The following is a 25,816-nucleotide window of genomic DNA, read 5'->3' as shown; positions in this document are numbered from 1 at the left end:
AAACATTTGTGATTTACAGTACCCTACGAGCGTGGAGGGACTGTAAGAAATACCTGGGCATCTCCTCCCAAATATGTTCTCACTCGCCTATAGTAGGCAACCCAGACTTGCCAAAAGCCCTGAGAGATGCCAACTTTAATCTTTGGCATACTCTAGGAATCAGGACCTTTTCAGACCTATTTCATCAGAAGACCACTACACTGAAATCCTTTCAAGAGCTCTGCAATGAATTCAATGTGCCAAGATCCCATTTTTTTAAATATCTACAAATTAGACATGTCATCTCCTCATTTACTTCCAAGAGGAGGTTTAGAACTCAGTTGAATGAAGTTGAAACCCTTCTTGTCACAGCACAATCCATTAAAGGCAAAATATCCTATATCTATAGACTCCTTTCTGAGAAAGGAGGCTCCTCCTTTACTCCTTTGAAAATAATATGGGAAAAGGACCTTGGTCTGACTATCAGTGATGAGTTATGGGCGGAGGTTTGCGACAGGGTATACTGCTCCTCTACTAATGTAAAAATGAAAGAATCTAATTACAAATTTTTGTACAAATTTTATTACACTCCCCTGAGACTCCATAAAATGAAAACAGACATTTCTCCTAACTGTAATAGATGTACCTCTGAAAGTGGAACCTATATGCATGTATTTTGGAGCTGTAGAGAGATTGCCAGATTTTGGCAATCTATACATACTGCTGCACAGAAAATACTAGATGTACAGTTTGATATGACCCCGTGTCTCTATCTTCTTAATGCCCAGCAGGAATTTGTTCTTGATCCTGACAGAGAAAATTTGCTCATGACCATTACATACTTTGCTAAGAAATGTATTCTTCTATTGTGGGCCTCTAATACTTCTCCTACATTTAAAATGTGGATTGACCAGATTGTTGACTTTCTCCCTCTTGAAAAGCTCACTTATGACCTCCACAAGAGACAGCCCAAGTTTGATAGACTCTGGTCTCCACTACTCAACTATATTTCAAATTGGACAGAGTGAATAGGGGAATCAGGGAGATGAGCAGATGCGTGTTGTGTAAGGTGCTGTAAAATCTAAAAACTAATTATTGGCTCGTCATCTCAGCTAAGGCTGGAAATAGCCAATAAGAACCTTGATAGTGCTGCTGCAAGTTTTATAATTTAAATTTTGTTATAATTATTATTTGTGTGTGTATGTATGTATGTGTGTGTGTATGTATATATATATATGTATGTATATATATATATATATATACATATATAAAACAATTTTTTATTATTATTATTATTTTTTTTTTTTTTTTTTTTTTTAAGTCACATCTGTGAATGTGGAATGTGTTTGGTTGGTTGATTGAAAACTTAATAAAACTTTAAATTGAAAAAAAAAAAGAGTGTTTAAGGTGTATCTTAGTAACATATTGAGGAAGTTAGTTAAGTTTGCAGAGAGAAATATGAGCCCTGCTCGGTTGTAACGAAGAATAGCTTTGTACTAAGAATAGCTGCAATTTTATGTCGATTGTGAATGAACATGTGCGTTGTTAATAAGAGAGTTTGCGGTATTATTTGTATAATGTTTTTTCAAACACTCAAAAACATTGCCTGTTGATAAATTGAGTTATGGTTTACTGAGTTAAAGCTTTGTGCTTGACAGTTATATTGAAATTATTATCTGTTTCAGTGATGTACAGTGTATACTGTTGTGACTTGAATAAGCCTTGTACCCTACAAAACTCTATTTCCTGTAGATCTGTTATTCTGTAAAATGTGTTACTTTTGTAAATCGATTGCACTAAAAGTTCTCAATGAGTAAACATTACCATATCACTCTCGTGATTATTTCTCCCCTTTTTCAGGGGCGTAACACTACCAACCACCAATCTCCAACAGGGCCCTTAACCTGTATCACTAGACACCTCATAGTGAGCTACAAGTAAGAATCAGCAATGAATCCCAATAATGAGACACCTCTGGGGAGGGGTGTCAGCAACATTAAAAAAATATATATATATATAGTGTTTTATGACAAACCGTTTTTTACAAATCCGTCAAGACACCAACTTAGACTTTACTGTGAAATGCTTTACTTACAAGCCCTTAACCAACAGTGCAGTTCAAGAAGAAGAAAAAGTTTACCAAGTAGACTAAAATAAAAAGTAATAATAAAAAGTAACACAATGAGAAAAACAATAACGAGGCTATATACAGGGGGCACTGGTACCGAGTCAGTGTAGAGGCTATATACAGGGGCACTGGTACTGAGTCAGTGTGCGGGGGTACATGCTAGTTGAGGTAATCTATACATGAAGGTGGGGGCGTAGTGGTTATGCATAGGTAACAAACAACCAGCGAGTAGCAGCAGTGCACAAAAGGGAGAGGGGTGGGGGGGGGGGTCAATGTAAATTGTCCGGTGGCAATTTTATGAATTGTTCGGCAGACTTATGGCTTTGGGGTAGAAGCTGTTGAGGAGGCTTTTGGTCCGAGACTTGGCGCTCCGGTGCCGCTTGCCGTGCGGTAGCAGAGAAAACAGTCTAAACTTAGGTGACTGGAGTCTAACGATTTTATGGGCTTTCTTCTGACACCGCCTATTATATAGGTCATGGATGGCAGGAAGCTTGGCCACAGTGATGTACTGGGCGGTACGCACTACCCTCTGTAGTGCCTTACGGTCAGATGCCGAGCAGTTGCCATACCAGGGGCTGATGCAACCGGTCAGGATGCTCTCGTGGTGCAGCTGTTATTACCTTTTGAGGATCTGGGGACTAATGCCAAATCTTTTCAGTCTCCTGATGGGGAAAAGGTTTTGTTGTGCCCTCTTCATGACTGTCTTGGTATATACCCACGTGGGTGATTGAAATATGAACTGAGGTCCACACTCCAGTCAAGTTGATGGTGGTAATGCGCCTTAATGTTGGTTGCCAACCGCCATGTAAAGTCCAAAGAAGAAAAAGAAGCCTGTAGGAAGGAGAAATAACGAGAAACTAATTTGGTTTACCGTTTGGGGCGTCATGACTGCTTACCTATTTTGATGTGATATGAAAGTATTATGTGAAATAATTTTGATGTGATATGAAAGTATTATGTGAAATTATTTTGATGTGATATGAAAGTATTATGTGAAATTATTTTGATGTGATATTTAAGTATTATGTGAAATTATTTTGATGTGATATGAAAGTACAGCGATTTATGTTTCTAGAAACGTATCGCAATTGAGAATCGATTCACATTTAGATGGAATATTTGACTATTTTAGCTGCCAGAGCCAGTCTACCTCTGAAAATAACATACAGTCCTTGGACCTTGAGGAGTAATGGGGGCAGCAATCAGCAGTAGAAACAATAACAAAGCGTACTTCATGCCCGTTTCGGTAAAAAGCTGAGGGATGGTGCTGGAGAAATGCAACCATCCATGATATCAACATTATAGTTTTAACAATGTTTTGAGGATATACCGTGTTTGTTTATATTTGCTGACAAACATTGGAGTAAAAAAAACGTATCTTTTGGGTTCTGACGACAGTTTAACTAAGCTCATGAGGCATTTATAAGTGATTTCTTCAAGAAACAGATGGGTACATATCATTAATGTATAAGTCCCAAAATGGATGTAACAACTGCTGATTGCCCTTTTAAGAGTACATATTGAGCTAATCTAATAGGAGATATTGAGGACTACAGTATTTCAGGCATTGTCATTGGATGCATTTGATAAATTGTTAACGTTTTGTTGATGGTCCACTCTTGATGTTCTACATGTTACAGTGTAGCTTCAGCCATTCCTACAGAACAACATTAAAGTGTAGAACCCCTTTACTGCATATTGGTTCAACGACTGCAGAGAAGGTACTTACTGGTGTTAAACAGATCTTCAACCTCTCCTTCTTCCAATGTGACAGTAATCTCCCCCTCCTCCTCTTTCACTCCAAAAACTGCATCCTCCTCTTTCTCTTCCTCCTCTTCTTTTACTGTAACATCCTCCTCCTCTTTCACTCTGAACGCCTCTTCCTCTTCTTTCACTGAAACGTCTTTCTCTTCTTCTTTCACTGTAACAGCCTCACCCTCTACTTGTTTTTGTATTGTAACATCTTTCTCTTCCTCCTCCTCTTTGACGAGAGCTTCTTTCTCCGTCCAGCAGACCACCTCTTCTTTACCAGGAGGAGAGTAACTTAGTGAACTCATGGTCGGGGATGTTAGCTAGCTAGCATTAGCGACTAGCCTAGTTCAAAGCTAACTTAGCAAACCAGCTAGCTGACAAACAACGTAAATATATAATTAAAAGGGCCAACGAGTACTTACGACAGGAGTGTGTTTAATACACAGCGACTAATATACACCAAAAAAAGGGAAAGAGCGTGAATGTTGTAGCTATGTTTGCTAGAAAGCTACCGATGGGTCTGACTAGCTGTTGTTGTTGAAGGAGCGTCCCGTCCACTAGATTATACTTCACACTGGCAGCATCGCCTGAATCTAAGACGCACATCGCCATCTGCTGACTGGAGTGGGTAACGCAGTTGAGGAACCAAACGTTTATTTTTCATTTATTTCATAAAATTTTTATATTATATTAAGTCGTTCAAATAGAAGCATGTGTTGATTGATTCGTGTTTAATGAGTGACAAATTAAAACAAACTTTACACCAATTACATATTTGCATTGAACCATACTTCTGACATGGATCATTTTGACCCCAGAGGCATATCTTTTATCATAGCCTAAATGTGGTTTATTCAATTCTTATGAGATGAGTAATACATAGACTAAGATACGGTATGCATATGAGATGAGTAATGCATAGACTGATACAGTAGAATAGAATACAGTATATACATATGAGATGAGTAATACATAGACAGATACAGTAGAATAGGATAGAATACAGTATATACATATGAGATGAGCAATACATAGACTAAGATACGGTATGCATATGAGATGAGTAATGCATAGACAGATACAGTAGAATAGGATAGAATACAGTATATACCAGAGGTGGGACCAAGTCATTGTTTTACAAGTCACAAGTAAGTGTCTAGTCTTAGCACTCAAGTCCCAAGTCAAGACAAGCTATGGGGCGCAATCAGGCGATGTAGGCTTGTACACAATCGCCCAGGCTACCAACTGCCTAGCTAGTTGTAGCTCAATCTTGGGTGCAATGTTCACGTTCCCGCACTGACTGACTGTGTGGAGGCTCATTGATTTAATGTTACTGTAATGAAACAACAGTCTCGAACCCTCGACCTCCTAGCCCGAGGTCCGGCGCGCTATCGACTGTGCCGCAAAAGCATGCTCGAGCGGCAGAGTCGATTTCCGCGCTTATAAACCCAGGGTCGTTACACTACTCCCTCCTTTCAAAGAGCGCGTCCTCGCGCTAGCTTGCGACTTTACGTCTTACAGGAACGCGCTCACCGGCCAAGCACACGCACTGTCGTGGATGCGAGGTCCGATCACTTCTGACACCAGTCTAATGAAACAGCAGGGAGCAGGTCTCGAACCCTCGACCTCCTAGCCCGAGGTCCGGCGCGCTATCGACTGTGACGCAAAAGCATGCTCGAGCAGCAGAATCGATTTCCGCGCTTATAAACCCAGGGTCGTTACATTACGTTAGCCTACATGCTATACTAGCAAAAATTATATAGCTGTCGACTATATTAGCCACGACTTACCGTTCTTTGTGCAGCTTCAAATGTCGAACAAAGTTGGAAGTTGTTGCGCCTCCGTCTGTAATTTTCTTCCCAGATGTTTTGCAAGTTGCAATCCGTTTTTTGTTGATACAACGTAGTCTTTATATCCGAAAATAACAATTACTTAATTACATCAAGTGTTCCAATGGTAAAACGTTTGATTTAATTACATCAAGCGTTCCAATGGTAAAACGTTTGAGTTAATTACATCAAGTGTTCCAATGGTAAAACGTTTGATTTAATTACATCAAGTGTTCCAATGGTAAAACTTTGATTTAATTACATCAAGTGTTCCAATGGTAAAACTTTGATTTAATTACATTAAGTGTTCCAATGGTAAAACGTTTGCGTTAATTACATCAAGTGTTCCAATGGTAAAACGTTTGAGTTAATTACATCAAGTGTTCCAATGGTAAAACGTTAGATTTAATTATATTGTAGCGACCCTCACAGACAGCTGTGTGTTATGTGTTAGGCAAGTAGGTGGTTGTGTTGTACTGACCAGTACCCAGTGTTCGCGGGGTCCGACATGTCAATCAACCTGCTATCTGCCAATCACGGGAATGCCTGGAATGTTCTGATGCCGGGCATCCTGGCGGTTGGTGGAGTGGCGTGGAGGGGGGTTGGGCAGGGGGATGGAGCATTGGAAGTTAAGACCAGGTTCAGCCTTTGTTCTCTCTCTTACGTCTGGGCTTCACAAGAGAAGGTCACGATTGGCTTGTGGGTTATCTTTCACTTATTTGGCGTGGGCTACGGCCAAACAGTAGCCTGTGTAAAGTTGGTTTAATAAACCGTGAATTCGTAAACTCAACCCTCTGTCTGGACAATTGTTCCTTTATGATCTAGTCAGGTCATTACACTGGTGTCAGAAGTAAAAACGTTGATAAAAGTTAGCCAGCTAGCTAGCTGACTTATGTGGCTAGCTACCGTAGGTGGAACGGGGGTTGAAAATGCTTCGAGGGAATCTGAAAGTGAAGGTGGAGGTAGGGGCCGATTATGGCCAAGGAGGTGCGTGTGCATGGACGCCGGAGGATCTGGCTGAGGAGATCGCCAGGGTGTCGGAGCCCAGAGGCCGCTTGAGGGAGGACGATAGAGTGATGGCGTCTGAAGCGGGCATGAGTGCTTCGTCGACTGTGTTTCGCGCGGATTCTGGTGGGCGGACCGAAGGGGTGACGTCGACGCGGCGGGGCGAGGAATCTGGGGCTCAGGATGTAAACAAACATGGCGGCGCCCGGTTCCCGGCTGCGTCCGTATCTGTTAAGACCCCGAAGTATTCCGGTAAGGCGGATTGGGAAGCTTTTCATGCTCAGTTTGAACTGTTAGCTCATTTTAGGGGTTGGTCAGATGAAGAAAGGGCACTGCAGTTGGCTTTATGCCTCACGGATGAAGCTCTGGCCTGTTTTATATTGATTACCCCCGAGGACAGACATGATTATGGTGCTTTAGTGGGAGCACTGAGGAGGCGATATGGACAGTGTGTACAGCCCGGGCTACTGCGCTCCGAACTGAGTAATAGACGCAGGCAGCCTGGAGAGCCTCTACGGGTGCTAGATAATGACATTGAGAGCCTCTCTCGGCGGGCATATGCTCACATGCCCCCCTCCGTGCAGAGCGAGCTAGCACGGGACCAGTTCATACAGGCGCTCTCTCCTACGGAGCTGCGCATACAGACCCAGCTGGCTCATCCTGAGTCATTGCAGATAGCCTTGGAGATGGCTTTGGAGAGGGAGCTGGTGTGGGCTGGGGCTTCAGCTTGGGCTTTGGTGGGGGTGCAGGGAGACAGACCCTCTGTGCGCTGGGGGGCAGAGCAGCCCGGAGCCGGAAAAGCCTGCATGGGTGGCTGAAATGACAGAACTCATTCGTGCTGTGTCGCTACAGGCGGCACGAAACACACGCTCTGGTCCCAGGGTCTGCTGGGGTTGTGGCCAGCCAGGCCATCTGCGCCGAAATTGCCCCATGTCCCCCAGAGCTCAGGGAAACGGCTCGGGGTCCGCATAGACCGGGTAGTGCGGACCCCTGGCTTTCCATCCCAACCACCATCTTCTTCAGGAGGAGCCCACCGGCACAGACGGTGAAGCAAGGCTTCACTTCCCCCAGAAGCAGACGAGGGCAAGCGGATGGAGCCTGTTGTTGTGGTGGGCCGGACCTGTGTTGGAGACTTTTGTCATGTCCCTGTCACTGTGGAGGGGGTGCCCTGCTCCGCCCTGGTGGACACTTGGTCCACAGTAACCCTGGTGAGGCCAGATATTGTGCCAGGTTGGACTCAGTGTGAGCCTACAACTGTGCAGCTCCGCACAGTCACAGGTGAGCTGGCACCCATGAAACGGAAGGGAATAATGACTCTGACAGTAGGGGGCAGGACTGTGCGTCATCCTGTGTGGGTGGCGGCTGTGCAGGACCCTTGTATCCTGGGGTTGGACTTTCTTAGGAGCACATGCTGCCAGTTAGACCTAAATAGGGGCACACTGAGCTTCCAGGGAGGGCCGGAAGTCACCATGGCCCCCCCTAATGTCACATTCACTCAACCCAACAAACCCTTTACTCCAACAGTTAAAGCAGCAGAGACTCATGGCTGCCCCCCCTCCCCCACAGCTGTGTGTGACTTTTCCCCAGCCCCCCTGTCACCTACGGCGGTGTGTTACATTCCCCCAGCTACCTCCACGACACAGCCCTCTGTGAGCCCGGGCCGCGCCCCCCCAGCCCAGCTACCCCCGATGGGAGAGGAGAGGACACTGTCTGCAGTGAGGGAGATATGGGGGAGGAACTGTGTTGGTCTTGACCCCGAGCAGCAGGAACGGTTGTGGCAGTTGCTGTTTGAATTCAGAGACAGTTTTGCGCTGAGTGAGGAAGAGGTGGGTCAGACTCATCTGGTGCAGCATGAGATCGACACAGGTGATGCTCGACCCATCAAGATGCGTATCCCGCTGGCACGCCAGGGGGCGGCAGACAAGGCTGTGTTGGAGATGCAGCGGGCAGACTTCATTGAGCCCTCAGACAGCCCCTGGGCGGCGCCAGTCGTCATGGTTCCGAAGAAGGGGGGCAAGCTGAGGTTCTGTGCGGACTACAGGCGGCTGAATGAGGTAACCAGGAAGGACTCATACCCCATACCACGTATCGATGAGTCGCTGGACCTGGTTAGGGGGTCCTCCTGGTTCTCCTCACTAGACCTCCGCAGTGGCTACTGGCAGGTGCCCCTCTCCCCAGAGGCCAGAGCCAAAACTGCGTTCTCCACTAACAGAGGACACTGGCAGTTCAAGGTCCTGTGCTTTGGCCTGTGCAACGCTCCAGCTACTTTTGAGCGTTTGATGGACAGGGTGCTGGATGGCATCCCCCGACAAGAGTGTCTGGTATACCTCGATGACATCCTGGCCCATGGCAGCTCCTTCCAGTCAGCCCTGGGGGCGCACGGCGTGTGCTGGAGAGGGTGGCTGCCGCAGGTCTGAAGCTCCACCCCGAGAAGTGCCACTTCATGAGGAGAGAGGTGTCCTTCTTGGGCCACCGAGTGGGGAAGGAGGGGATCAGCACCATGGAGGACAAGGTAGGGGCTTGTCAGAGACTGGCCCACCCCCACCGACCAGCGTCAGCTGAAGAGCTTCCTGGGCTTGGCCTCATACTACAGGAGGTTTGTACGGGGCCTCTCAAGCGTTGCTGCTCCACTGAACCGCCTGCTGCCGAAGGACAAGGCTTTCACTTGGACAGTGGAGTGCGAGGAGGCGTTTAACACCCTCAAACGTGCACTGATCGAGGCCCCCGTGCTCGCCCCCCCTGACCTCACCTTGCCCTTTATCCTGGACACAGACGCGAGCAATGTGGGCATGGGTGGGGTGCTGGCCCAGGTGGGGCCAGAGGGGGAGAGAGTGGTGGCGTACTTCAGCAAAACATTTGACAAACATGAGCGCCGCTACTGTGTCACCCGGCGGGAGCTCTTGGCTGTTGTGGCTTCCGTCAAACACTTCAAGTACTACCTGGGTGGTCTGCCCTTTACTGTAAGGACTGACCACTCTGCTCTCCAGTGGCTCATTTCTTTCAGAGAGCCAGAGGGGCAGGTGGCACGCTGGTTGGAGGAGCTTCAGCCGAATGACTTCACGGTGGTGCACAGGGCAGGGGCACGCCACTCCAACGCCGACGCCATGTCCCGTCGGCCCTGTACTGCAGACGGCTGCCGCCACTGTGAACGGAGAGAGGGACGGGAGAGAGAGCTGTGTGCAGAGGGGGTCTGTGCCACAGTGTGTCGGGCGAGCAGGCCTGTCTGCTGTGAGCTGCAGACTATCGACGTGGCTGAATGGGGGCAGCAGCAGGGACGGGACACAGACCTACAGCCAGTGCTACAGTGGGTAGAGGCGCAGGTGAGGCCACCATGGGAAGAGGTGACAGCGCTCTCACTCGCGACCAAAGGGTTATGGTCAAAGTTTGAGCGGCTGCGGCTGGCTTATGGCATGCTACAGCGGGCATGGAAGGAGTCAGCTACAGGAGAGAAGAGGTGGCAGGTGGTGGTCCCAAAAGCATTGCGGGAGGCTGTGCTCCAGAGTACTCATGGGGGGGGGGGGGGGGATTGGACACTTTGGGGTCACAAAAACACTGCGCCGCCACCGTCAGGTCTTCTACTGGGGGCAGCACAAGAGGGATGTGGAGGACTTTTGTTGCCGCTGTGACAACTGCACAGCGAGAAAGGGCCCCCCAGGCAGCTCTCATGCTCAGCTTGAACAGTTCCCAGTGGGGGCTCCCATGGAGAGGGTGGGAGTGGATGTAGTTGGGCCGTTCCCCACCACAGACAGTGGAAACCGCTGGGTGCTCACGGCCATGGACTATTTCACAAAATGGCCCGAGGCCTATGCTCTTCCTGACCAGGAGGCAGAGACCATCGTCGACGCCCTGACAGCGGGGATGTTCAGCAGGTTTGGAGCTGCAGAGTCCATCCACAGCGACCAGGGCAGAAACTTTGAGTCCCGTGTGTTCGCCACCATGTGTGAGAGGCTGGGTATGCACATGACCCGCACTACTCCTCTCCATCCTCAAAGTGATGGCCTTGTGGAGCGCTTCAACAAAACGCTTGTACAGCAGCTGGCCATCGTCTCTTCCAAACACCAGCGTGACTGGGACAAGCACCTGCCTATGGTCCTCATGGCATGCCGCTCCGCTGTCCAAGACTCCACCTCCTGCACGCCTGCCCTCCTCATGCTGGGGAGAGAGATCCGCACCCCTGCGGAGATGGCGTTTGGTCGGCCCCTGGATAGCCCTCATGTTCCCCCAGGGCCGGAGTATGCCCGGAGACTCCAGGAGACAGCCCACATCTTCGCCAGAGAGCAGCTGGTGAATGCAGGTGTGAGGCAGAAGAGGAACTATGACGTGCACTCCCGGGGAAGGCACTTTGTGGCTGGGGAGCTGGTCTGGGTCTACAGCCCCCTAAGGAAAAAAGGCAGATGCCCCAAGTTGGACAGTCACTGGGTGGGACCCTGCAGTGTCCTGGAGAGGGTAGGGGAGGTTGTGTACCGGGTGCAGCTTCCTCCCAGGGGGAGAAAGGTGGCACTGCACCGGGACAGGTTAGCCCCATACAGAGGGGCCTCTTCTCCCCAAACCCCAGGAACCCCCACAATTCCCCTCTCTGGCAATGTCATTCTCCAGCCGCCGCAGACAAGGCTCCAGACAGCCCACTCCCCCTGTCTCCCCCGCCTGTGTCACCGCGTGGTTCCCAAGAGCCACGGACTGTATTACCCGTTCCCGCTTCCTTGTCCCCCATATCCCTGCCTTCATCCCCTGGTTCCCAGAGGGGCACTCTGCGGCCATCACGGCCACGCAGGCAAAGGAGACCTCCGGGTCGCTTCAGAGACTTTGTTTGTTCCCTCGGGGACAAGGGACTTTGTGGTGGGCGGGCTGTGTAGCGACCCGCACAGACAGCTGTGTGTTAGGCTAGTAGGTGGTTGTGTTGTACTTACCAGTACCCAGTGTTCGCGGGGTCCGACATGTCAATCAACCTGCTATCTGCCAATCACGGGAATGCCTGGAATGTTCTGATGCCGGGCATCCTGGCGGTTGGCGGAATGGCGTGGAGGGGTGTTGGGCAGGGGGATGGAGCATTGGAAGTTAAGATTAGGTTCAGCCTTTGTTCTCTCTCTTACGTCTGGGCTTCACAAGAGAAGGTCACGATTGGCTTGTGGGTTATCTTCCATTTATTTGGCGTGGGCTACGGCCAAACAGTAGCCTGTGTAAAGTTTGTTTATAATAAACCGTCAATTCGCAAACTCAACCCTCTGTCTGGACAATTGTTAATTTATGATCTAGTCAGGTCATTACAATACTATCCCATTTTGGAAACGTTACATGGACAATACTATCACATTTTGGAAACGTTACAGGTACAATACTATCCCATTTTTGGAAACGTTACATGGACAATACTATCCCATTTTGGAAACGTTACATGCACAATACTATCCCATTTTGGAAACGTTACATGGACAATACTAAACGATTTTGGAAACGTTACATGGACAATACTATCCCATTTTGGAAACGTTACATGGACAATAGTATCCCATTTTGGAAACGTTACATGGACAATAGTATCCCATTTTGGAAATGTGATTTTCTGGATTTTTGTTTTAGATTCCATCTCTCACAGTTGAAGTGTACCTATGATAAAAAAAAATACAGACCTCTACATGCTTTGTAAGTATGAAAACCTGCAAAATCGGCAGTTTATCAAATACTTGTTCTCCCCACTATATATATGTTTTAATGCTGGTAAGACTATTCTTTGACACATTTTCTCTTCCTTTGAAATTCTTATAGGACAGAACATGGACACAATGCAATTGGGATCAAGAATAAGGCACAGATATGTTGTAGGACAGCTGCATTTGAAGTGTGCATTAAGAAATAGGGGGCACTGTTTTCACTTTGGGAAAAAATCGTGCCCACATTAAACGGCCTCGTACTCTGTTCTAGATCATACAATATGCATATTATTATTAATATTAGATATAAAACACTCTGAAGTTTCGAAAACTGTTTCAATTATATCTGTGAGTAAAACAGACCTCATCTGGCAGCAAACTTCCAAACAGGAAGTGAAAATTCTGAAAATGGGGCTCTGTGTCAGGGCTTGCCTATTCAATTGCCTTTTATTTATGGATCTGTATGCACTTCATACGCCTTCCACTAGATGTCAACAGGCAGTGGAATGTTGAATGGGGTGTCTAGCTTGATGTGAGACCGAATGAGAGCTTTTGGAGTGACAGGTCCACTCTATTGGCAGTATTCAGCTGCGCACCAGGGAACCCAACATTGTCTTCTGAAATGCATTAGGTATACACAACGAAATGCTCCGGCTCTGATTTTATTGGATACATATGAGAAAAACATCATAAAGTTGGATTTTCAACCGAGTTTGACCAGTTTATTCAACGTTTATTGGGACTTTTGGAATTTTTCGTTCCATACGCTAAGAGTTCTTGGACATGTGCTCTCCACATGGCTAGCCAAAGTTGCTAATTCGACAGAAGAAATGGACATTCTAAAACAAAACAACGATTTATTCTGGAACTAGGACTCCTTGCACTACATTCTGATGGAAGATCAACAAAGGTAAGAGAATATTTATGATGTTATTTCGTATTTTTGTGGTTTATGTTGGCTCCAACAAGGCGGAGAATTGCTGGGCGCTGTCTCACAATATTGCATGCTGTACGTTGTACTAAAGTTTTTTTTTTAATCTAACACAGCGGTTGCATTAAGAACCAGTGTATCTTTCATTTGCTGTACAACATGTATTTATTAGTAAAGTTTATGATGAGTTTTTTGGTTAGATTACGTGACTGTCCAAAATTTCTCCGGACAATTTGGTGCATTATGGCTACGTATTCACAATGTAAAACCACGATTTGTAGCTCTAAATATGCAAATTTTCGAACAAAACATAAATGTATTGTATAACATGATGTTATAAGACTGTCATCTGATGAAGTTGTTCAAAGTTTAGTGATTAATTTTATCTCTATTTGTGGGTTTTGTGAAAGCTATGTTGGCGGTGAATAAATGGCGTTGTGTGTTTGGCTATTTTGGTGAGCTAATATAAATATATATTGTGTTTTCGCTGTAAAACACTTAAAAAATCGGAAATATTGGCTGGATTCACAAGATGTTTATCTTTCATTTGCTGTACAACATGTATTTTTCATATACATTTACATTTACATTTAAGTCATTTAGCAGACGCTCTTATCCAGAGCGACTTACAAATTGGTGCATTCACCTTATGACATCCAGTGGAACAGCCACTTTACAATAGTGCATCTAGATCTTTTAAGGGGGGGGGGGGGCAGAAGGATTGCTTTATCCTATCCTAGGTATTCCTTGAAGAGGTGGGGTTTCAGGTGTCTCCGGAAGGTGGTGATTGACTCCGCTGTCCTGGCGTCGTGAGGGAGTTTGTTCCACCATTGGGGTGCCAGAGCAGCGAACAGTTTTGACTGGGCTGAGCGGGAACTGTACTTCCTCAGTGGTAGGGAGGCGAGCAGGCCAGAGGTGGATGAACGCAGTGCCCTTGTTTGGGTGTAGGGCCTGATCAGAGCCTGAAGGTACTGAGGTGCCGTTCCCCTCACAGCTCCGTAGGCAAGCACCATGGTCTTGTAGCGGATGCGAGCTTCAACTGGAAGCCAGTGGAGAGAGCGGAGGAGCGGGGTGACGTGAGAGAACTTGGGAAGGTTGAACACCAGACGGGCTGCGGCGTTCTGGATGAGTTGTAGGGGTTTAATGGCACAGGCAGGGAGCCCAGCCAACAGCGAGTTGCAGTAATCCAGACGGGAGATGACAAGTGCCTGGATTAGGACCTGCGCCGCTTCCTGTGTGAGGCAGGGTCGTACTCTGCGGATGTTGTAGAGCATGAACCTACAGGAACGGGCCACCGCCTTGATGTTGGTGGAGAACGACAGGGTGTTGTCCAGGATCACGCCAAGGTTCTTAGCGCTCTGGGAGGAGGACACAATGGCGTTGTCAACCGTGATGGCGAGATCATGGAACGGACAGTCCTTCCCCGGGAGGAAGAGCAGCTCCGTCTTGCCGAGGTTCAGCTTGAGGTGGTGATCCGTCATCCACACTGATATGTCTGCCAGACATGCAGAGATGCGATTCGCCACCTGGTCATCAGAAGGGGGAAAGGAGAAGATTAATTGTGTGTCGTCTGCATAGCAATGATAGGAGAGACCATGTGAGGTTATGACAGAGCCAAGTGACTTGGTGTATAGCGAGAATAGGAGAGGGCCTAGAACAGAGCCCTGGGGGACACCAGTGGTGAGAGCGCGTGGTGAGGAGACAGATTCTCGCCACGCCACCTGGTAGGAGCGACCTGTCAGGTAGGACGCAATCCAAGCGTGGGCCGCGCCGGAGATGCCCAACTCGGAGAGGGTGGAGAGGAGGATCTGATGGTTCACAGTATCGAAGGCAGCCGATAGGTCTAGAAGGATGAGAGCAGAGGAGAGAGAGTTAGCTTTAGCAGTGCGGAGCGCCTCCGTGATACAGAGAAGAGCAGTCTCAGTTGAGTGACTAGTCTTGAAACCTGACTGATTTGGATCAAGAAGGTCATTCTGAGAGAGATAGCAGGAGAGCTGGCCAAGGACGGCACGTTCAAGAGTTTTGGAGAGAAAAGAAAGAAGGGATACTGGTCTGTAGTTGTTGACATCGGAGGGATCGAGTGTAGGTTTTTTCAGAAGGGGTGCAACTCTCGCTCTCTTGAAGACGGAAGGGACGTAGCCAGCGGTCAAGGATGAGTTGATGAGCGAGGTGAGGTAAGGTAGAAGGTCTCCGGAAATGGTCTGGAGAAGAGAGGAGGGGATAGGGTCAAGCGGGCAGGTTGTTGGGCGGCCGGCCGTCACAAGACGCGAGATTTCATCTGGAGAGAGAGGGGAGAAAGAGGTCAAAGCACAGGGTTGGGCAGTGTGAGCAGAACCAGTGGTGTCGTTTGACTTAGCAAACGAGGATCGGATGTCGTCGACCTTCTTTTCAAAATGGTTGACGAAGTCGTCTGCACAGAGGGAGGAGGTGGGGGAGGGGGGGAGGAGGATTCAGGAGGGAGGAGAAGGTGGCAAAGAGCTTCCTAGGGTTAGAGGCAGATGCTTGGAATTTAGAGTGGTAGAAAGTGGCTTTAGCAGCAGAGACAGAAGAGGAAAATGTAGAGAGGAGGGAGTGAAAGGATGCCAGGTCCGCAGGGAGGCGAGTTTTCCTCCATTTCCGCTCGGCTGCCCGGAGCCCTGTTCTGTGAGCTCGCAATGAGTCGTCGAGCCACGGAGCGGGATGGGAGGACCGAGCCGGCCTGGAGGATAGGGGACATAGAGAGTCAAAGGATGCAGAAAGGGAGGAGAGGAGGGTTGAGGAGGCAGAATCAGGAGATAGGTTGGAGAAGGTTTGGGCAGAGGGAAGAGATGATAGGATGGAAGAGGAGAGAGTAGCGGGGGAGAGAGAGCGGAGGTTGGGACGGCGCGATACCATCCGAGTAGGGGCAGTGTGGGAAGTGTTGGATGAGAGCGAGAGGGAAAAGGATACAAGGTAGTGGTCGGAGACTTGGAGGGGAGTTGCAATGAGGTTAGTGGAAGAACAGCATCTAGTAAAGATGAGGTCAAGCGTATTGCCTGCCTTGTGAGTAGGGGGGGAAGGTGAGAGGGTGAGGTCAAAAGAGGAGAGGAGTGGAAAGAAGGAGGCAGAGAGGAATGAGTCAAAGGTAGACATGGGGAGGTTAAAGTCACCCAGAACTGTGAGAGGTGAGCCGTCCTCAGGAAAGGAGCTTATCAAGGCATCAAGCTCATTGATGAACTCTCCAAGGGAACCTGGAGGGCGATAAATGATAAGGATGTTAAGCTTGAAAGGGCTGGTAACTGTGACAGCATGGAATTCAAAGGAGGCGATAGACAGATGGGTAAGGGGAGAAAGAGAGAATGACCACTTGGGAGAGATGAGGATCCCGGTGCCACCACCCCGCTGACCAGAAGGTCTCGGGGTGTGCGAGAACACGTGGACAGACGAAGAGAGAGCAGTAGGAGTAGCAGTGTTATCTGTGGTGAGCCATGTTTCCGTCAGTGCCAGGAAGTCGAGGGACTGGAGGGACGCATAGGCTGAGATGAGCTCTGCCTTGTTGGCCGCAGATCGGCAGTTCCAGAGGCTACCGGAGACCTGGAACTCCACATGGGTCGTGCAGGCTGGGACCACCAGGTTAGGGTGGGCGCGGCCACGCGGTGTGAAGCGTTTGTATGGTCTGTGCAGAGAGGAGAGAACAGGGATAGACAGACACATGGTTGACAGGCTACAGAAGAGGCTACGCTAATGCAAAGGAGATTAGAATGACAAGTGGGCTACACGTCTCGAATGTTCAGAAAGTTAAGCTTACGTTGCAAAAAAATAAAAATAAAATACAAGATCTTATTGACTAAAATGATGTAGTACTGCTAGCTGGTGAAGTAGCCTGGCTAGCAGTGGCTACGTTGTTGAAAGTGAAGCTGGCTAGGTAACCTCGACAATTTCACTAAATTTCTCTAAACTACACAATTATCATGGATACAAGGACAGCAAAGACAACTAGCTAACACTACGCTAATCAAGTCGTTCCGTTGTAATGTAAGTTTCTACAGTGCTGCTATTCGGTAGAAGTTGGCTAGCTAGCAGTGTTGGCTAGGTAGGAGGACGGCAGCGCGGCAGGCGAAAAATAGCTGGCTAGCTAACCGATAATTACTCAAAGCTACACAATTATCTTAGATACAAAGATAGCAAAGAAAACTATGTAGCTAGCTAACACTACACAAGTCAAGTCGTTCCGTTGTAATGTAATCGTTTCTACAGTGCTGCTAATCGGTGGCTAGCTGGCTAGCTAGCAGGGTTGACTACGTTACGTAGCGTTACGTTAGGGCGAGAATACCTGGCTAGCGAACCTCAGCGAACCTTGATAACTACACAATTATCACCGATACAAAGACGGCTATGTAGCCAGCTAAGTAGCTAGCTAAGATCGAACAAATACAAATCAAAGATAGCAAAGACAACTGTGTAGTCAGCCAACACTACACTGATCAAGTCGTTCCGTTGTAATGCACTCGTTTCTACAATGCTGCTATTCGGTGGCAAGCTGGCTAGCTAGCAGTGTTGGCTACGTTGCGTTACGTTAGGGCGAAAATAGCTGGCTGGCGAACCTCAATAACTACACAGTTATGTTTGATGCAAAGACGGCTATGTAGCTAGCTAAGATCAAACAAATCAAACCGTTGTACTGTAATGAAAATGAAAATCAGACCGTTGTACTATAATGAAATGTAATGAAAAGTTATACTACTATTCGGTAGACGGTGGACGTTTGCTAGCTGCTGGGCAGATAGCAGTGTGGACTACGATAGACGACGGAATACGATAATTACGCAATTATCTTTTATACACAGACGGCTAAGTAGCTAGCTAAGAAGAAATTGCTAAGGTTAGACAAATTAAACCGTTGTACTATAATGAAATGTAATGAAATATAATGAAAAGTTATACTACCTGCAGAGCGAATGCAAATGCGACCGCTCGCTCCAAACCGGATGTAGGTTTTGACTTATGATGAGTATTTATGTATTTCACGTTGCTCTCTGTAATTATTCTGTCTGTTTTGGTGCTATTTGTGACGGTGGCTGCAATGTAAAACTACGATTCATACCTCTAAATATGCACATTTTCGAACAAAACATAAATGTATTGTATAACATGATATTATAGGACTGTCATCTGATGAATGGATTCACAAGATGTTTATCTTTCATTTGCTGTATTGGACTTGTGATTTCATGAAATTATATTATATGATATCCCTGTGGTGCTAGGCTAGGCTAGTCAGCTTTTTTGATGAGGAGGATCCCGGATCCGGGAGGGAGAAGCGGTAGAGGTTTTAAACCTACATAGCAGTCAATACAAACTGACATCTATTAGCGTACAAATGTGTGCAAATTATCTTTTCAGATCTTCTCAGAAATGAATCAAGTCCATGGAATGGATATAGACAAAAAGATTATTCAAGGACTATCAGAGGTCGAGAGGCGAGGCAGGGGTGAGGACATCATCCTGCTATTTTGACAGTCCCCGAAGGACAATACAGAAGAGGTATTTGCTCTTATTCCTTCCCTTTCTCTAATGTATTTTGTAATAAAATTACCAAGTGTAGTAAGATCATTGTTTTACTTTACTAGGACTCGAGACTACAGCAGCGATTCTGCTCTTGCCCTACATCTTCAATGAGGACCCGAGTGGCCTTTATGTCCGTGACAAGGTCTGCCTATGCACCAATCATCTGTTTCTTCCTAAACTAAGTGGATACGATACACACTAAAGCTGAAAAATCTGTATTTAGCATCAAGTCTTCAATGTTGTTAGTTTACCTATGATTCATTTTTAATGTATGTTGTTTTATTGTACATCATTATTCATATATTTTTAAATGTCATGAAAAGCACTATACAAAGTAAATGTATTATTTATTATGGTCTGACATGTCTGCAGAAATGTTGCAATTTTGTAATGTGTTTTGTTTGGTAAATATTAATTCACATTTGTGGTGCCACTAAATAAACAATGAATTAATTATATCAATCTTGTTATTATTAAAATATGTTTTTATAATGGAGGGAGGGTGGACAGGGAGTTAAAAAATGAACCCCAAAGGGTTCTTTGAGGAACCATGATAAGGGGTTCTTCAAATAACTTATAGGGGTTCCCACAAAATGTTCTTCAAATAACTTTTAGTGATTCCCCCACAGTTTCAATTTGAAGAACCCCTAAAGGATGCTCCAGGAACCTATACTCTTTAGAGTGTATATTGATAACAACATTGTGGCCTGCTGGAGGTCATTTTGCAGGGCTCTGGCAGTGCTCCCCCTTGCACAAAGGCGGAGGTAGCGGTCCTGCTGCTGGGTTGTTGCCCTCCTACGGCCTCCTCCACGTCTCCTGGTAGCGCCTCCATGCTCTGGACACTACGCTGACAGACACAGCAAACCTTGCCACAGCTCGCATTGATGAGCTGCACTACCTGAGCCACTTGTGTGGGTTGTAGACTCCGTCTCATGCTACCACTAGAGTGAAAGCACCGCCAGCATTCAAAAGTGACCAAAACATCAGCCAGGAAGCATAGGAACTGAGAAGTGGTCTGTGGTCACCACCTGCAGAATCACTCCTTTATTGGGGGTGTCTTGCTAATTGCCTATAATTTCCACCTTTTGTCTATTCCATTTGCACAACAGCATGTGAAATTTATTGTCAATCAGTGTTGCTTCCTAAGTGGACAGTTTGATTTCACAGAAGTGTGATTGACTTGGAGTTACATTGTGTTGTTTAAGTGTTCCCTTTATTTTTTTGAGCAGTGTAGTTTCATCCTTAGGGAAACTTACCCTAAAGTGGTCATACTGGGGAAATACAGGAACACACACTCAGAGCCTCCTGACTGGGCCCTTTTTACACCTCCAAGGTGCCCCCCTCACACAGGAACACACACTCAGAGCCTATGAGGCTTTTCTAAAAACTACACTGAGTGTTTGTTAGTGGAATTAAATTATTCCTCTAATGTACTCATTAATTAAATTCAATCTGTCTATTTATAAGATTTTGTAAGATACTTATTAACATAGACAGGATACAGTCTTATTAAAATTAGAATTTAATCTCGGAGCACGCTACCATTTGATCATAAACAGGTTTATATACAAGATATGACGTCATAGGTTACAGAATAAGTCTCATTGTCCTGACAAATAGAAAACAGGTTCAAAAGTTCATTCCAACTTCACAGCACACACACAATATAATCAATTATCCTGAAGGCTCACTAATTTATTACCACTTTAGCAGACAACTCAAGATAATGGAAGACCTAAAAAGATACCCACAGCCTTATCTAAACATCTCAGGGCTAAATTGGGTTAGTTCAACCATAGTTCAATGACCCTTTCTGCTTATTTTATAACCCACAACACAAGTCTCTTTTCACCAGGCGTGCAGAGTTCAATTAGTTATAGCTAGAATTTGTTTTAACTATTTATTAACAAAATTCCTAACAGTGTTTCGCTCACCTCTTTTTTAAAAACTAGGTTTGAGATTTGATATCCACTTGGCTCGCTGCCTCTGATCAAAGGTGGGACCATCTGCTCCCTTCCCAAAGTTTGGTCTCCCTGAGATCCCAAGTTTGAGGGATCCCTGGTGCACCATTTACCAGGTCGTCAGGAGTGGTCACCAAGTGAAGATAAACATCCAAATGTGGTTAATTTCTTTCATATCAAATGAGAAACTTATCACACAAGTCAGAGTTAAACTAAATCTTTATTCACTTAATAATAAGGAAGCAGGTCAATACAACGTACACATATAAAGTGAATCAATTGAGTGCACTACGATGATGGCTGGTCGATGAACCACCCCCAGATGATTCATTGAGAGCCACGAGACAAAAGTACAAAGGTCTTTTACAGCCAAGATACACCCCTTTCAACCTACATGACGAACAACAGATGTATAGAACGGGTCACAAGGTTAAGATTTGTATGAAAGATACTTACAATTCACAGCAGACAGTATCTAATGTAAAAACAGTAGTCTTTGTGTAGAGACCAGGGTCTGGCCCTGAGGTCATCTCTCCCTGTTACCATATAGAACAGAAACATTAACTCATGCTCTGGAATGCGGTCTCTTTAAGTTTTATCACCCAAAAGACATTGTAAATCTCCTGTCAGTGTTATCTCCCAGAGGCCCATCCTCAGTAGAACACAGACACAATAGTTCTAAGAACCCTCTATTATGTTGCATAAAATCACCATTTGATGCAATAAAAGTATTATAACATAATGTTGCAGTTTTGCTCTCAGTGTCCACTGAAAGTTAACTAGTAACAACAACTGGGACCTAAAAGACACCCACCGTGGGTGGGTGTTAAAAGACACCCACCATGAGAAAAGAAAACCCACACCAAACTTACAGATAGGAAGCAAACCAAAAAGGTGGAACAACTAAAGGTGTTGATTCTCCACATCTATCAAGACAACTGGAGCACTGGGCCAGACACACTTAAATAGAACCTGGACCAGCTCACGTGAAACACCTTCCCACTAACGAGATTGGCCAGCACAGGTGTAACACATACTGACTAACGAGGTGACACCAATCAGTGCGTCCTACGTGCTAACAAGCTATACGTGCTAACTAGCAATACATGCTAAAGTCCAACCTCAAAACATAAATGGAAAAACCAAAGCCTGTAAAACCTTCCCCTTCAAGACAGCAAATATATCCTATATTTTTGATGGACAAGTTTGCTCATCACCAACAGAAAACAACTTAGTTTTTTCACATTATAATCAACTACAATACTTCACCTTCACCAATATAAACGTGGTGTCTAGTGGTTGTCAACAATTAAACACTAGAAAAAAACACATATTTCTAAATAATAATATACAATAGTATTATTTCTTTCAAATTTTTCTTTACGGAAAACTCACTAGCTTCAAGAACTCTAGTCCACTTTTTATTTAACTAGGCAAGTCAGTTAAGAACAAATTCTTATTTTCAATGACGACCTAGGAACAGTGTGTTAACTGCCTTGTTTAGGGTCAGAAAGACATATTGTCAGCTCGGGGATTCGATCCAGCAACCTTTTGGTTACTGACCCAACGCTCTAACCACCAGGCTACCTGTAAGTACGTTAAAATTCAATTGTTTTCTAGTAATTTAACTACAACCGAATGAATATTGGACGATGGGCATAGCATCGTTGCATAGTCTTATTTTCAACGTCTTTTCAAAGACACTTTGCTCGGTTGGGATACCCCCAATGTCAAAACACAGATTTAATGTGTCCAAATCAATAACCAATATACAGAAACAGTTTGTGATATATTGAAAACCTAAACATAAAATGTGCTATATACACAAACATCTGCCACAATAATCATATTACTTGTATTTATTTAAAACAAGCTCCTTATAAACTGCACAAGCACCAAAAATGCTGTTGTTTTTACAAGTAGCAATAAATCACTGATATCGATTAGGGGGGAAATCAGGTTGTTTGGGATGTTGAAACTAACACAACTAAACAAAACACATGGAAATGGGAGATCTTTTACCTCACTGGTTAGAGGACAACTTGCAGAAGACAGTCAACTACATGTTGGAGTGCTGCATTTAAATTTAGCGGTCACTAAACAAAGGAACGCAACACTTATTTGTCATAACTCATCGATATCATGTTGAAATCAAATGTGCCGAGAGGAGGGAGATGAGGTAGCACGTCCTGTTAAAACTATAAGCTCAAAAACCACACAGAATCTGGGAATAATGTGTACATCCCTGGTTGGAGGAAAATTTGTAGAAAATAGATCGCTACATTTTGAAGTGTTGCATTTTGATTCAAGTGGGTCACCATCGTGGTAAGTGTAACACAACTCTTTTCTTGTTAGTCACTTTTTGTTAAATCATATAAATAGTACTCATTCAATTCAGAGCCCGGATTTTATTGATATCATGAAACGACATGTATTTTCTGATGATTAATCAGAGATCTTTTATCAGAGTATCTCGTCCCACATTGATTTCAGCTATGAGGTTTTTCTCCTGTGTGTGTTCTCTGGTGTATAGTTAGATAGCTAGATGTAGTAAAACTCTTCCCACATTGGTTACAGCAAGGATTCTCTCCTGTGTGTGTCCGCTGGTGTATAGTTAGATAGCTAGATGTAGTAAAACTCTTCCCACATTGGTTACAGCTATAAGGTTTCTCTCCTGTGTGTGTCCGCTGGTGTATAGTTAGATAGCTAGATGTAGTAAAACTCTTCCCACATTGGTTACAGCTATAAGGTTTCTTTCCGGTGTGTATACTCTGGTGTACAACAAGACGGCTAGAACAAGTAAAAATCTTCACGCATTCATCACAGCTATACGATTTCTTTCCTGTGTGTTTTCTCTGGTGTAATATCAGGCTGCTTAGCTGAGTACAACTCTTCCTACATTGATTACAGCTATAATATTTCTGTGATCCTGTGTGGATTATCTGATGAAGTTTAATGCCTGCTGATGAGGTGAATCTCTTCCCACAATCAGAGCAGCAGTGAGGTCTCTTCCTTGTGGATCTCCGCAGGTGTTTCTTGAGGTGTTCTGATGTGTAGAGACTCTTCTCTGCCCTGTCAGCATCATGCTGTTGCTGAGGCTCCCCAGAGGATCCACGATAGTCACGTCTCTCTCCTGTGTGAACAACAAAGTCAGACAGATGGTTAAAGGCCCACAACAGCAGAAATCCACTGTAAATGATGCCAACAGCGTAGCCATGATGTTGTACAATAATTGACGTAATGATTATTTGACATTTGTCTTACAATGAGCAAGAATAGTCATATTGTCTTGTTTTCACATTAGTAGTTACATCTAAGATTGTAGACTAGAAATAAGATATTCATGTTGTTGAAACTAAGCAGTGTGCCAGACGACTTTTGGTCTCCAATATAGGCCCCTTTCTGTGTTTAATAAAATTGCGGCATGAGGGCGATGCACACACAATTTGATTGCAGAAACACCTCCATGCTAATGAGAAAACCGATAGTTTTGGATGTAGTATATCTACCAGGAGCAAAAATGGTGAGCAAAGATTTTAGTTTTTCACAATGTATTCTGAATGTGAAAAAACTCAGGGGAGTAACCTCCATTTCCAGGTTGCTTATTAGTGCATTTCACACTACTTTGGATTATAATTGTAAGGATCGCTTGAATATTCTGCTTAATATGTTTGCTACAGTATTAAGAATGATGTGTAATTATTGAAGAACGGCGTTAATGACAGTATCCATTTGGGTGTCAATAACGTTAGTATTTTTTATTTTACCTTTATTTAACCAGGTAGGTCAGTTGAGAACAAGTTCTCATTTACAACTGTGACCTGGCCAAGATAAAGCAGAGCAGTGTGACAAAAACAACAGAGTTACACGTGGGATAAACAAACGTACAGTCAGTAACACAATAGAAAAATCTATTTACAGTGTGTGCAAATGGAGTAAGGAGGTAAGGCAATAAATAGGCCTTAGTGGCAAAATAATTACAATTTAGCAAATTAACACTGGAGTGATAGATGTGCAGATGATGATGTGCAAGTAGAAATACTGGTGTGCAAAAGAGCAAAACAAAATATTCATAAAACAATATGGAGATGAGGTAGGTAGGTGGATGGGCTATTTACAGATGGGCTGTGTACAGCTGCAGCGATTGGTAAGCTGATCAGATAGTTGCTTCTTAAAGTTAGTGAGGGAGTTAAAGTTAGTGAAGTCTCCAACTTCAGCGATTTTTGCAATTCGTTCCAGTCATTGGCAGCAGAGAACTGTAAGGAAAGGCGGCCAAAGGAGGTGTTGGCTTTGGGGATGACCAGTGAGATATACCTCCTGGAGTGCGTGTTATGGGTGGGTGTTGCTATGGTGACCAGTGAGCTGAGTGAAGGCGGCATAGCAAAGACTTATAGATGACCTGGAGACAGTGGGTTTGGCGACGAATATGTAGCGAGGGCCAGCCGACAAGAGCATACAGGTCGCAGTGGTGGGTGGTATATGGGGCTTTAGTGACAAAACGGATGGCACTGTGATAGACTGCATCCAGTTTGCTGAGTAGAGTGAAGGAGTCTATTTTGTAAATGACATCGCCGAAGTTAAGGATCGGTAGGATAGTCAGTTTTACGAGGGTATGTTTGGCAGCGTGAGTGAAGGAGGCTTTGTTGCGAAATAGGAAGCCGGTTCGAGATTTAATTTTGGATTGGAGATGCTAAATATTATTCTGGAAGGAGAGTTTATAGTCTAACCAGAAACCTAGGTATTGTAGTTGTCCACATATTCTAAGTCAGAACCGTCCAGAGTAGTGATGCTAGTCGGACGGGTGTGGGTAGCGATCGGTTGTTGATTGATTGGTTGTTATTATCGGCTGTTGAGTCTGCCGATAAGAATAAGTTGATTGACAGTGTCAAAAGCCTTGGCCAGGTCAATGAAGACGGCTGCACAGTACTGTCTTTAATCGATGGCGGTTATGATATCGTTTAGTACCTTGAGCGTGGCTGAGGTGCACCTGTGACCAGCTCGGAAACCGGATTGCACAGCGGAGAAGGTACAGTGGGATTCGAAATGGTCAGTGATCT

The 25,816-nt window shown here is 45.3% G+C and overlaps 1 pseudogene; it reads right to left on the bottom strand.

The window, feature by feature from the left end:
• The window catches only part of LOC129839611 (zinc finger protein 271-like), an 83,500-nt pseudogene that overhangs the window by 47,527 nt on the left and 10,157 nt on the right, over window positions 1–25,816 (bottom strand).

Source organism: Salvelinus fontinalis, chromosome 40 (genome assembly GCF_029448725.1).
Source record: "Salvelinus fontinalis isolate EN_2023a chromosome 40, ASM2944872v1, whole genome shotgun sequence".
Classification (NCBI taxonomy): domain Eukaryota; kingdom Metazoa; phylum Chordata; class Actinopteri; order Salmoniformes; family Salmonidae; genus Salvelinus; species Salvelinus fontinalis.
Note: the sequence above shows the minus strand (reverse complement) of the source record. Positions and strands in the feature narration are given on the sequence as shown.